At 34.9% G+C, this 15,082-nt stretch overlaps 1 long non-coding RNA gene across 1 annotated transcript; it reads left to right on the top strand.

The window, feature by feature from the left end:
- Window positions 5,630–7,069, top strand: LOC107621970. Its single transcript, XR_001616013.2, has 2 exons — window positions 5,630–6,102; window positions 6,670–7,069. It is a non-coding gene; the product is annotated as an uncharacterized LOC107621970 (long non-coding RNA).

Genomic DNA, 15,082 nt, shown 5'->3' with positions numbered 1-15,082 from the left:
GAGCCCACTTACCTACTGGTCCAGCGTCTATTTCGGTTTTTGGAGCGCGAAAGGCTCCATGTCAGACGCCGACTGGATCGGATGGATCAGGCACTCATCTCCCTTGGCGCTGAGTTGCCTCCGCTTCCAGACTCTCCGGCCTCCGATGAGCAGGATCATCAGGAGGAGGATGCAGATGAGCCGATTCAGTAGGATGCACCTCCAGCTGCTCCTGACACTACAGAGACTCCACAGACCCATGAGGAGCCGGCTCCACAGCCTCAGACAGATTCAGCAGCTACCGTTGTACCTTCCACTGATCCTCCGGTTTAGCATCGAGGATGATGCTTGGTCTTAAGTGTGGGGAGGTCACCGGTAGCATCATTAGAGGACCGGTGAACATTTTGGCCACTTTCTTAGTTACCTTACTTTGCATATCTCTTGTATATATTTGATGCACCTTGAGTTCATTTTGGATACTCTTGCTATTTTGGCTCGTTTTGGGATACCCTTACTGCTTATTTTGGATTTTAGATATTTTGATGCTTTTGGATATCTTTAGATGTTTTAGATGATAGATTCCATATTTTTAGTTAGATTTTTTCTTTATACATTTTTGCATATCTTCTTTTGTATATCTTTCTTTTTAGTTTGTGGTTGTGATTAGAAATCATGTTTTAAGTGAAAACTTAGTCACCCTTTTTGCATAGGAAATTGGTTTTAAGTGAAAAAGAAAAGGGTAAACTAAGGAAAATTTTTGCATTTTTCAATCACAACAATGCTTAGTCAAATATTGAGATTTTCCAAGAATTTTAATTATAGGACATAGGGCACCAACCCAATTGATTGAAGGAAACTTTTGGTGCAACTTGCTTGAATTTCATACTTTGTGAAGCATGTATTGAATTAAGAACACAAGCTTGTGAGACTTGAGCCTATTGATGTGGTTACATTTTATAACCACTTATTTTCCATTCTTGCGTGCAATTGTTCTCTTTCTATGATTGTGATCCTTGATTTGCTTGATTCTATATGTCCATTTATTTCTTGTATTCATGCATTTGTATGATTGAGGCCATTATTTCATTAGCCCACTTACCCAATTAGCCTACCTTTTTACTCTCCATTGTTAGCCAATTTTGAGCTTATGCTTAACCAACTTATTCTCATTTTAGCACATTACAAGCCTAAGGCGGAAAACCAATGAAAAGTCCTTGTTTGGATCTTTGATTAGCCTAGGCTAGTAAGAGTGTTTATTACTCAAGGTTGGTGAGGCTTGGGAACATTGGATGGGATAAAAAGGGGTAGTACACTTTCATATTTAGGAATTGGGAACATACTCATGTATTGATTGAATGTATAAGACCTTATGCAATTGATGTCCTTGTACAAAGTATAAAAAAGAAAAGAAAAAAAGAAAAAAAAAAAGAAGAGAAAAATAAAATGAAAAAAAAAGGGGAATATAAAAAAAAAGAGAAGAAAAAAATAATAAAAGGGGACAAAACGCCCCAAGGTGAAGTTCAACAAAAGGGAATCAATGCATAAGTGTTTTGAATTTGTATAGATTATTATATAGTTAGGTGGGAAAGTCTATACTAATCAAAGATCTAAACTCTAGCCCACTTAACCATAAATGATCCTACCTTGACCCTAACCCCATTACAACCTAAATGAAAGACCTCATGATGAATTTATGCATACATTGAATAAGTGTTGATTGTTAGAAGAAAATCAAATTTTAGAAAGCTTGATTAGAAGAGAATTGAGTGAATTAACCCTTAAATACTTGAGTGAATAGAGCGGATACACATCCGGTGAGGGTTCAAAAGTTCACGTACATGTGTTCACCCATATTATTTATATTCTTGCAAGCTTGGACTCTTCTTTGATAATTCAATACAATTGTGGTTTGGGCTTAATTCCTATTGCCTAGCTATTGTGCTTATACATGTCTCTTAGGAATTGATTTGTTTGAACTAAGCATTTCCATTTGCTTTAGGTATTTGCATATAGATAGGACTCATATAGTTTAGTTGCATTTAATAAATGTCATACCCCTTAGTTCCTTCTTATTTTAGCATGAGGACATGCTAAGGTTTAAGTGTGGGGAGGTTGATAAACCCCATTTTTAGGGTTTATCTTGTATTGAATTTAGAGTATTTTGATGACCTTTTCTCGCATTTAACCTATGAATTAGCATGGTTTTGTTATCTCTCTCGTATTTGTGCTTAAGTGTAAAAACATGTTTTTTAGGCCTTATTTTGATGAATTTTGATTTCTCCTTGATTCCATAAGAGGCCTTGATGTGTTTGCTAGTAATTCCAGGATTGAAATAGGCCAGGCATGGATCAAAGAAAGCAAGGAAGGAAGCATGCAAGTGGAGAGAAGCACAAAAAGCCAAAGAATTGATCACGGCCAAGCACGCGCACGCGCACAAGGCGCTCGCGCGCACATTGCGGAATCAGCCATGTACGCGCACGCGTACCGTGCGCGCACGCGTACCGTGCACGCATGCGTCGATGCCTGCACATGACTTCATTAAGGCAACACGTGCCTGGCGATTTTGAGGGGTTTCTGAACCCATTTTTTGGCGCCAATTGCTGATAGAAAGGAATAAAAGGATCAAGGATTAAAAGGGGGAGACAATTAGATTAGAAGTTAGTCATAGCTTTAGTTTAGAGTAGTTTTAGAGAGAGAAGCTCTCACTTCTCTCTAGGATTAGGATTAGGTTAGGGTTAATCTCTCTTCTTAGATCTAGGTTTAATTCATGCCTTAATTCAATTCTCCTTTGCCAATTCTTAATCTTCTCCTCTTCCTCTCTCTAGTTATGTACTTTAATTCTTGTAATTCTTCACTTTGTTTTAGATAGATTGTTGTTTCTTTTATTCCCTTTCAATAATGCAATTTGAGGTAATTCATGATAATTGTGATTTCCTTGATTGTTGTTGTTAATTCTTTGTATTCAATTGTAGTTAGAATTCATTCTTGTTGTGATTTTCTATACTTTTCTTTTGTGCCTTCCGAGTGTTTGATGAAATGCTTGGTTGGATTTTTGTATAGATTTTGTTCCTCTTGGCCTAGGTAGAGTGATTAGTGACTCTTGAGTTATCTAATTCCTTTGTTGATTGATAATTAGAGATTGCTAATTGATTTGAATGCCTCTAAAGCTAGTCTTTCCTTTAGGAGTTAATTAGGACTTGAGGAATCAAATTGATTCATCCACTTGACTCTCCTCTATGGTTAGAGGTTGACTAAGTGGAAGCAATGAACAATTCTCATCACAATTGAGGAGGATAACTAGGATAGGATTTCTAGTTCTCATATCTTGCCAAGAGCTTTGTTAGTTGTTAGTTTATTTTCTTTGCCATTTATATTTCTTGTACAAAATCTTAAAACCCCAAAATAACTCACAACCAATAACAAACCACTTCATTACAATTCCTAGGGAGAACGACCTGAGGTTCGAATACTTCGGTTTATAAATTTAGGGGTTTGTTTTAGTGACAAACAACTTTTTGTATGAAAGGATTATTGCTTGGTTTAGAAACTATACTTCGACGAGATTTTATTTGAGAAATTCTAAACCGTCAAGAATTCATTCGTCAGAATCCATCACCTCTCTTAAATGAAAAATGCTTTAATTTAAAATAACAAGAAGTACATGAGTTTCGAATTTATCCTTGAACTTAGTTTAGTTATATTGATGTGGTGATAATGCTTCTTGTTTTCTGAATGTATGCTTAAACAGTGCATATGTCTTTTGAAGTTGTTGTTTAAGAATGTTAAATATGTTGGCTCTTGAAAGAATGATGACAAGGAGACATGTTATTTGATAATCTGAAAAATCATAAAAATGATTCTTGAAGCAAGAAAAAGCAGCAAAGAACAAAGCTTGCAGAGAAAAAAAAAGGGGCGAAAAAAAAATAGAAAGAAAGAGAAAAAGCAAGCAGAAAAAGCCAAAAGCTCTTAAAACCAAGAGGCAAGAGCAAAAAGCCAATAACCCTTAAAACCAAAAGGCAAGGGCAAATAAAGAGGATCCCAAGGCTTTGAGCATTAGTTGATAGGAGGGCCTAAGCAGAGGTTGAAGAAGGACTGCTGATGCTGTTGGATTCTGACCTCTCTGCACTCAAAATGGATTTTCTGGAGCTACAGAACTCAAAATGGTGCGCTTCTAATTGCATTGGAAAGTAGACATCTAGGGCTTTCTAGAAGTATATAATAGTCTATACTTTGCCCAAGTTTAGATGACGCAAACTGGCGTCCAACGCCAGCTCTCTGCCCAATTCTGGCGTCCAGCGCCAGAAACAAGTTGCAAAGTGGAGTTCAACGCCCAAACTGGCACAAAAGCTGGCGTTCAACTCCAAGAATGACCTCTCCACGTGTAGACTTCAAGCTCAGCCCAAGCACACACCAAGTGGGCCCCGGAAGTGGATTTATGCATCAATTACTTACTTCTGTAAACCCTAGTAGCTAGTTTATTATAAATAGAACCTTTTACTATTGTATTAGACATCCTGGATTGTATTTTTGATCCTGTGATCAAGTCTTGGTTACTCTGGTTCCCCTCTGGGGCCGAGACCAATGAGCTCCATTATCACTTATGTATTTTCAACGGTAGAGTTTCTGCACTCCATAGATTAAGGTGTGGAGCTCTGCTGTTCCTCAAAGATTAATGCAAAGTACTATTGTTTTCTATTCAATTCATCTTATTTCGCTTCTAAGATATTCATTCGCACTTCAACCTGAATGTGATAAACGTGACAATCATCATCATTCCCTATGAACGCGTGCCTGACAACCACTTCCGTTCTACATTAGATTGAATGAGTATCTCTTAGATCTCTTAATCAGAATCTTCGTGGTATAAGCTAGATTGATGGCGACATTCATGAGAGTCCGGAAAGTCTAAACCTTGTCCGTGGTATTCCGAGTAGGACTCTGGGATTGAATGACTGTGACGAACTCCAAACTCGCGAGTGCTGGGTGTAGTGACAGACGCAAAAGGATAGTAAATTCTATTCCAGTATGATCGAGAACCTCCAAGATGATTAGCCATGCAGTGACAGCGCATCGGACCATTTTCACAGAGAGGAATAGGATGCAACCATCGACAAGGGTGATGCCTCCAGATGATTAGCCGTGCTGTGACAGAGCATTTGGACCATTTTCCCGAGAGGATTGAAAGTAGCCATTGGCACCAGTGACATCCTTACATAAAGCCAGCCATAGAAAGGAGTAAGACGGATTGGATGAAGACAGCAGGAAAGCAGAGGTTCAGAGGAATGAATGCATCTCCATACACTTATCTGAAATTCTCACCAATGATTTACATAAGTATTTCTATCCTTATTTTAGTATTAATTTCGAAAACTCCATAACTATTTTATATCCGCCTGACTGAGATTTACAAGGTGACCATAGCTTGCTTCATACCAACAATCTCCGTGGGATTCGACCCTTACTCACGTAAGGTATTACTTGGACGACCCAGTGCACTTGCTGGTTAGTTATGCGAAGTTGTGAAGATATGTAATAATTCACAACCTGAGTAACAATTTCGCATACCAACCGGTAACCGGCCGGTTCAGAAAAAACGACCCCGTCTTTTAATTAAAAAAATGAAAGAAACGGATCCATTCCACGTCTCCACCCAACCCCCCCCTTCCCCCAATTATTCATTCATTTCATTTCACTACTCACTCCCTGGAGAACTCTGAAGCAAAGGAACCCTAGCCCTCCATCATCGCCACCGTTTCCAGTTCCTCAGCACCGCCACCGTCTCCAATTCCTCAGCACCGCCGCTTCTTCCTCTTCCCCGTGTCCGGAACCCAGTAAGTCGACAGGTCCTCTTCGGCTCTTCATCTTAACTCACCAAACCAAAACCCTAGGCTTTCTCTGTATTTTGCAATGGTTCTTCCGCAGTGCTGCTGCCATCCGTGCTGTCGGCGCCGTCCGTGGCCTGGCCCTCTCTTGTAGCTCGGCGTCCTGCTTTCCCGTCATCCGTCCGACCTCCGTGGCTTCTCTGTTTTGTTGGCTTGAAGCAACTTGATGCCGTATCGCCGCTCGCCGTCGTCTCCCCGGTAGCCGTCGTCTCCCTGGTCACCGTCTGTGCCTCCATCGAAGGTTAGTGTCTCCGTCTTCTCTCCCTAGAGCCTCTGTTTGTTGATTTTTAACGTGAAATTGTGAAATTGATAATTTTGGCTGATTTTGTGCTGCCGCTCTTTCTTTGATTTCTGAAATTTTGGTTAACATTTTCTTGCTGCTGCTAAAAATGAAAATGAAATCATTATTGGAAATTTTGTTTAGGGATTAGGGATTATTTGTTGCTGTTTGTAATGTTTGTTGAAATTTCAAGTTTAGTGTGATTAGGGATTACTTCTTGCTGTTGAAATTTCAGGTTTAGTGTGATTAGGGATTACTTGTTGCTGTTTGGTACTTGCTGCTGCTGTTTTAGTATTTTTTAACTTGAATCAACTGTTTTTGAATTTTTTTTGATAGATTTATCGATTTTAGTATTTAGGGTGATTATTTGTTACTGTATTTTAATTTTAGTTGCTGATTGTTCTTGATTTTTGGCTCTTTTTAGTATATTGTGCTGATTGTTCTTGATTTCTGGTTGTGTGAATGTTCTTATTTCTGGCTCTGTGAGTGTTGTTTTGTTTTTGTTTTAAGGCCCTATTTTGTGCTCAGTTTTCATTTTGTAGGAAATTATTTGACGTATATAAGAATTAAGAAGGAAGATTATCTCAACAGCTACTCTGTTGATTGATTCTAGTCCCCCACAAGCTTGAAGAGAGGAACCCTTCGTCATTGGTTTGTTTATGGCATTGCATTAAAATATTATTGTAGTTTGTTTGTTTATTCATTGAACTTCCACAAAATCAGTTGTTTATGATCCCCTTTTGTCCAGAGTAAACAATTCTTGAGTCCTTGCTTAGCTTTATGTCAGGTGGATTATGTGCTGTTAAGTTGTACAAGCATAAGATTTCTCCTTGAATATAGTATATGCAGTCTAATTTTGAATTGGTATAATTATACCACAAAGCTATAATTATACCACAAAGCTATACCAAAGGAACTGGATTGGTAGGAAGATCTTTATCAAAAGCTATAATTATATTTTAGGATATATATTTAAAATTTATATATTATTTTATTTTAAAATGGTTTTTTCGGTTAGACCACGGTTGGACCGGTTGAACAAATAAACTAGTGAACCAATGACTAAAGCGATTCGATGACCAGTCCGATTCTCTGAACCTAGCTCATAATACATTCAGATACTTATTAATTTATTATAATATGTTTCTTTCTTTGTCTTTTTTATATATATGGAACTAATGATTATTTTTGCACTGCCATGTGTAGAAATAATTATTTTAGAATACTATATCATTAATTCCTTCGAATAAATAATACTATAAGTAAGTTGATCTTGGATTAATAATAGAAGAGATAAAGCGCTAAAAGTACTATACTTTAATATTGATAAGTGATATAGATTGCAACAACCACATACACAAATAGATCAAACAACATATTTGAAATAAGGAAGGGTAGAATAACGGCTAATAATAAATTTTTAATACTGTACATACATATTTCACAATATTTCACAATAATAATATACTTGAATTAATCATTATACTTATATGACAAGATCAATTTTCTTTCTTGGTGGGATTAGCAATTGGTTGCTTACAAATAATGACAATCTAGCTAGCTAATAATCCTAGACTCCTAGCTAGTAGTATGTAGCTAGCTTCTTTAGTTTTCCATTTCAATTATAATCCACTAATGTTCATTAAATTAAAGTAGCTAAGTGTGAAAATAATTCGGTTATAATTCGGTTGTAACGAACTATGATTCGGGTTTCAAAACTAATCAGTCACAAATATAAATAACGATTACAAGAATTTATTTTCATAAACACGATTAAAATGGATAAATTTAAGGTTTGAGTAGAACAAAAATGTGTTTTCATTTTTTCTACTTTAATTTCTTTTCATAATTTTAGAAACAAGAAGTAACAAAATAATATTAATTTCTTAATAAGTAAGAGAAAATCGTCATGGTTTTATTTTGCTTTATTTATTTAAGGACAAATTTATCACTTATAGTGTTGTACCTTGTACGTGTAATAAAAATCTATTGCACATAACTACTTCATAACCACTTATTAGAACAGTTTGAAATAATATTTGTATGGGATGGTTGTTGAAATAATCAATGAAAATGACATTACTTCATTATAAAAATATGTGTTTTTAAAATAAATTATACTAAATCTCTATACGGTGCATAGAAATATAGTAAAATTGCGAAAAGCAACGAAGCAATACATTTCTATTTAAGAAGTCATTTAAAGAAATAATAAAAAGAAGTACATCCACTAACTCTAACAAATAAATACGCACTAACCAAAGTATTACAATCTATCTAGATTAATCATAAGAACTGTGCATATTCCAAAACTCCTCGACCGATGCTATAATCTGTGGCTTCTTATGGTTGATCCGACTCCGGAGTATATGCACCGCGGTTATCATGCGAATATCGTGATCATCAAGCTACAAATTATACATTATGAATTAGTACCAAAAAATAGGGATTAAATATTAGAGAGTTGTTTTATAAATGCTCACCTTATTGTTACCATATGGCTTAAATTCATAAGTCATATCCATCCACTTCATCACCCAAGTTGCAGAGTTCAAGCTTGAGGAACATTGAGGTATATTTTCTGGTCTTTCAATTTTGTAGTCATGAAATTGTTTATTATACTCTTGAATGCCATCATCCTTGTAAAAGTTCGATGTGATGACTTGCTCCAGTACGTGTGCCTGATTTCATTTCACTGGTTAAATAATAAAAACAAAATAAGATCTAATAAGCTTATGTAAATTTTTCGACGGACTTACTAGTGTCTTCATAACACGTTTACGATAGCGAATTCTGTCATCATTAAAATGGGTGTCCAGGTGATAGATTGTTCGCTCGCAAACCGATATTACCATTAGATACCAGTGATCATCCTCTTGAATAGGAACATATATCTAAATCATAAAAATTTGCCCCTCGGTTATGGATGCTAATAATGAAAAACTGTATCCAACAATGAATCTTAAGAAAAAATTCTTACAAATTTTAAATCAGCAGTAGGTTGCATAAATTTATAAATGTTGTCTTCCATCTTCTTCTTTAAATCTTTCTTGTTGAAGACATCCACCTAGTTCATTAATGCAAACCAATATAGTCTTTAGTACATGATAAAGAAGTATAGTTCTATATCAGCATTACATTTGTAACTTATGATAAATGAACTTATCTTTTCAGGGGTTATAGAACATACCGCAAATCTCGGTGGAAGTTGCCATGTTGTCTTAAAACTTAATTGATCATCAGTGCAGTTCAATGCCGTTAATTCAAGAATCTGAATCACAATCCAAATATATTACGAGATTATGCCCAGAACCAAACGTAGATTAACTAGTAGATTACTTGTGTACCTTATCAGTAATGGGTCTGTCAGGTATGAAATGTTCAAAGTCTGATCTAGTTGCTCTGATTGTATCTGTTACGACAAGCTCTTCACTGTATCAATTAAAAACCGAAACTCATTAGACTGGCCCTCATTCATCGACAACAAAGATAATATTGAGTTAACTTACGGTGGATCTAGCGATGCTGAAAATATATATGCACATGTCTTTATCTGATCTTCCAAAAGACGCATGGTTGGAGTTGGCTTAAATTGACACTGCATTGACTACAAATTTTAATATAAAAGTATTAGCAATTCATCACTAAACGTAATAATTAGCCGTGCCCATAAGAAACTAGATAATTTAAGTGGTAATTACGTTGGTAATGGAAAAGAAATAAACAGGTCTTCTATAGTCTTTTGTGGGTTGGCTCAGTGCATAAGACGCCTTCGATTTATTGACTGATTTGGGCTCAATCTTTGGCTTTCTAATTCCGCCTGGGTGAGTGAACGGTAATTTTTTCTGCGTCCCCATAATGCTCTTACCCTAAGAAAAAAAAACAGTTTCAGTATATTCTTATTATCATGTTAAGAATATCAAATAATAAGAGTTATGAAATTTTACTACACATATCTATACCTTTGACATATTTTTCTTTTTTGATGCGGATCTTATAGTTGGAGATACTGGTTTGTCCATATTGAGCTTGATGTGGAACGGATCATCGTGGGTGAAAGACGTATGATCCAGTACAGTAAGATTGTCATCATATAGCCGTATGAATATCAATAGCCGAACTCTTATCCTTCAATCTTGAGATTGGATGTCTGTTTTGTACAGAGAGCTTGGTCGGAGTTACGGAATCATTGTTCAGACTGAGTTGTGATATCATTGTCTCAATGCGACTTACAGATTCAAGGATTTTATCAATTATTTCGTCCCGAGCCATGTTTACAATTCTCATAAACTGCAAAAAAGAATGGTAAAAAGGTTATAATATATAAATTATTTTACATAATATATATTAGTTACTGTTTGTCACATCAAATTACCTCCATGCTAGAGAGGACCTTATCCACTTTACTAGACAATTCTTGAACTTTATTTAGATCCTCGCTTTGAATAACATCGTCATTAATAACTTGGTCATCCTGTAGAAAATAAAAAAAAAACATAAAAGTTTAAATTACTCGTAATACATTATACTAGATATTAAATACCCATTAAGTCTTACCTTTGCACTAGGAATTGTAGTTCCAAGTTGATCACCAAAATCAACTTTGATAAAATCACAGTCCAGTGACATATTCTGTGTGTTGCATGCATCATTGGGGACCCTCACTATATCTTCGTTAGAAGGAATATCCATGATTATTATCAACGGAAGAATATATTACGAGTAGACTTGGTTGAAAGGTAAATAGTTAAAATAATTTGTCAACGTATACAAAATTAGTCGGATTGAACACATATATATACCCAAAAAAGATAACAAAATTTGAACACTATCTTTTTAAAAATTCTTAAAACAGCCGAATAATCTTAAAACTGTTTAAGATATCTTATCTTTTAATTAAAAACAAATACTTTTTCAATTTCAACTTAAGAACATATTTTTGAAACTGGTAGATAGGCTCACCAATCGATTAAGATAACAAGAGAGGATACTTCAATCGATTGCACTTAGAAAACAATTGATTGAAGCAGTAACTAAATCGATTCCAATCGATTACAACAACAACACAATCGATTGAATGAGAGGTGTGTGTATTATTCAATCGATTGCATTATAATCCAATCGATTGAAATAGTATATATATGAGTTCTCCAATCGATTTCACTGAATATTCAATCGATTGCAGTAAAAAAAATAGTTTGAATTAGCAATTGAGGGTACAACAATCGATTTGGCTACCAATCCAATCGATTGAAATAACAAGAGAGGATACTTTAATCGATTGCACTTAGAAAACAATCGATTGAAGCAGTAACTAAATCGATTCCAATCGATTACAACAACAACACAATCGATTGAATGAGAGGTGTGTGTATTATTCAATCGATTGCATTAAAATCCAATCGATTGAAATAGTATATATAAGAGTACTCCAATCGATTTCACTGAGTATTCAATCGATTGCAGTAAAAAAAATTAGATTGAATTAGCAATTGAGGGTACAACAATCGATTTTACTACCAAACCAATCGATTGATTTCCATACACACCTGATTGCAGCTTAAGTTCCCAGATTTACATGCATAGCTAAGATGTTACTTCAACTTCTTTGTATAATAAGATAGTTAGATTGACATAATACATTAAAAACAAAATAAGCTTATCAATAACTTATGCTTCTGTTGCAATAGTAGTAGCATCAAACATACATAGGACTCTCAAAAGTGAAATGACACAATGAACAATAATACCTGGGACTCTCAAAAGTGAAATGACACATTTCATCATACAGTGAAGATAACACCTAGATTTTGTCCTACATTTTTTTTAACTCAACAATATTAACTCCCATTCAATCATCAATGGAGATCATAGGATGATGTGGAGTTCTAGATAACACTGTCTTCATGGTCCAGGCCTTGGGATGATGCCCCTTAGGTTTGTGATGCCCAGATTAGTGCATAGACTATCAATTGCTTCTCCTTGATGATTGATAGCTTCCGTTTGCCTGTCTTGACGCTGCCTCATATCAGCAAATTGCTCCTCCATATATATTCTCATGCTTTGCAATTCATCCATCAAATCTTGCATTGTTGGCGAATGAGGGGGTGGTGGTGGGGGTGTCTGTGTTTGTGCTTGCACCTGGTCTTGTGGTTGTCCTTGAGCCTGAGGTTGTTGGGCATCCGGATCTCTTCCCATCTGTCTTAGAGTGCTGTCATCAATCTTGGATACATTAGTCAAGACAACACTTTTCTCTTCAGTCAAGTCAATTTCAAGCCATTTGAAAATCTTGGTCCAATGGCAAGCATATCCTAAACCAACACTTGTTTTTCCTTTCTTCATCTCAAGCATATGATGAACCATAAAATAAGGCCAGTTTATCTCCTTTCCAGTCACCATAGCCCAAAGCACTAAAATATCTTCGTTAAACAAGATTCCATGATTATATTTTCTTGGAATCAACATGTATGAAAACAAATACATCAATATACGCTGCTCAATCCCCAACCCACTGCAACTTATATTACCTCTAGCATCCATGTGTGGATTCTCATATTGTAAACTCTGCAAACCAACTAATCTGTTGTATTCACCCTATTCCTCATCTGCCGCAATACCTCCAGTAAATTTTGCCCCATGATAACCTAGACTCCATTGTTCAGCTAGTTCTTGCAAAGTAACTCTATAATGCTGTTTCCCTAAATCAAACTCAATCAGCGGCATTACCTCACCCTCTTCATCAGGTTCAGGAACAACATAATTCAAAGTACTATAAACAGCCCTAACCAAGTGCGGGTAATAACCATCCCTAGTTTGTACAAAATCAACTAAGTGCTGTGTTTGCAATGCATTCAACACCAAATTAAAACGTCTATCCTGAAGGAACTCGGCTGTTATGTACCTGGGAGGAACAATTGACCTTGACTCGAACTTCTCCACATAGTTTTTCAGTGCCCTTTGAGACGGCAGCCACCTTGCCATGTAATGTGATGAAGCAACCAGTCTGGCGGGGGCAGAGCTTTCTCCCTCAACCCTGGCTCTTTTGGCGTTCTTAGTTCTGGCCATTATGGGGATACTGGTTTTGTGGGTTTTGTAGGGATTTTGATGAGGGTTGGAATTGTGTATGTGGTTGGGAGTGGATGTGGGTGAGAATGGAGAAGAAGAAGACACAAGCTTTTTGGATTTTAGAGAGAGGAGAGAGGTGCAGAAATGGGGTTCGAACGTTTAAAAGGGGGAGTGGGTGTGAATACTGAGGGTTATCTGCTTTAATACATAGCACGTTTCAAATTTCAATCGATTGGATTACATTACCAATCGATTGAATTTGGCAAAAAGTTCAATCTCATCACTTTTTAATCGATTGGATTGCATTACCAATCGATTAAATTTGGAAAAAATTCAAAGTCATCACATTTCAATCGATTGGGTACCATTACCAATCGATTGAAATTGGCAAAACATTCAACTTCATCACCTTTCAATCGATTGGATTACATTACCAATCGATTGAATTTGGCTAAAACTTCAATGTCATCACTTTTCAATCGATTGTATTTCGCAAATCCATGTTGTTTTCATAAATTCAATCGATTGGTAATGGTACCCAATCGATTGTTTTGAGGCATTCATTCGATTGGAAAGTATAAACAATCGATTGGTATAAGCTTTTTACCATTCTACCTTACAACTTTCAATCGATTATTTTGTGATATAGTGTAAACCAATCGATTGAATTTCAAGGAAACACGATTTGGAAGCCATGGACGAACGTAACGAGATCAAAGTTAATTTTTTAATCAATTGGAATTATTAGGATGAATGGAGGATATAATTGGTTGTTATTTTTGTATTTGATTGTTAATAAATATAATAGATAATTGATAAAATAATAATTTATAAAATAAAAAACTATTTTTATAATTAAATAAAATATATGGGGTTGATTTGTAATTAAAATTAGTTCAAGGACTACGTAGCAATTGATAAAAAACTCTAAAAACATGTTTTCTACTTGGACCACTAAGTGGTCCAAAGGTTCCTGGACCACCGAATCTTGAGCCAACAAACAAAAAGTCAATTAGTTAGTTGAAAAAGATTTGAAAATCAATTTTGAAAAGATAAGAAGATAAGAAGTTAGAAAAGATATTTGAAAATCAAATTTTTGAAAAATATAAGATTTAAAAAAAAAGATATGATAGGAAGATATGATTAGAATTAGTTTTGAAAAAGATTTAATTTTTAAAATCATAATTAATGACTTGACTCACAAGAAATCACAAGATATGATTCTAGAATTTAAAGTTTGAATCTTTCTTAACAAGTAAGTAACAAACTCGAAATTTTTAAATCAAAACATTAATTGATGATGTGATTTTCGAAAATATGATATAAAATTAAGAAAAAGATTTTTGAAAAATATTTTTAAAATTTTCGAAAAATAAGAAAAATGAAAAAGATTTGATTTTTGAAAAAGATTTTGAAAAAGATAATATTCTTAAATTGAAAATTTGATTTGACTCATAAGAAACAATTGAATTTTAAATTTTTTTTTGAAAAAGTCAATCCAAATTTTCGAAATTTATGAGAGAAAAAAGGAAAGATATTTTTTTGATTTTTTGAATTTTTAATGATGAAAGAGAAAAACATGAAAAAGACTCAATGCATGAAAATTTTGGATCAAAACAATGAATGCATGCAAGAATGCTATGAATATCATGATGAACATCAAGAACACTTTGAAGATCATGATGAACATCAAGAACATATTTTTAAAAATTTTTATATGCAAAGAAAACATGCAAGACACCAAACTTAGAAATCTTTCATGTTCAGACACTATGAATGCAAAAATGCACATAAAAAAAAAAGAAAAGACACAAAACAAGAAAACATCAAGATCAAACAAGAAGATTTACCAAGAACAACTTGAAGATCATGAAGA

This window comes from Arachis ipaensis, chromosome B10 (assembly GCF_000816755.2).
Source record: "Arachis ipaensis cultivar K30076 chromosome B10, Araip1.1, whole genome shotgun sequence".
NCBI lineage: Eukaryota > Viridiplantae > Streptophyta > Magnoliopsida > Fabales > Fabaceae > Arachis > Arachis ipaensis.
This window is presented reverse-complemented; position numbering and strand designations above follow the sequence as displayed.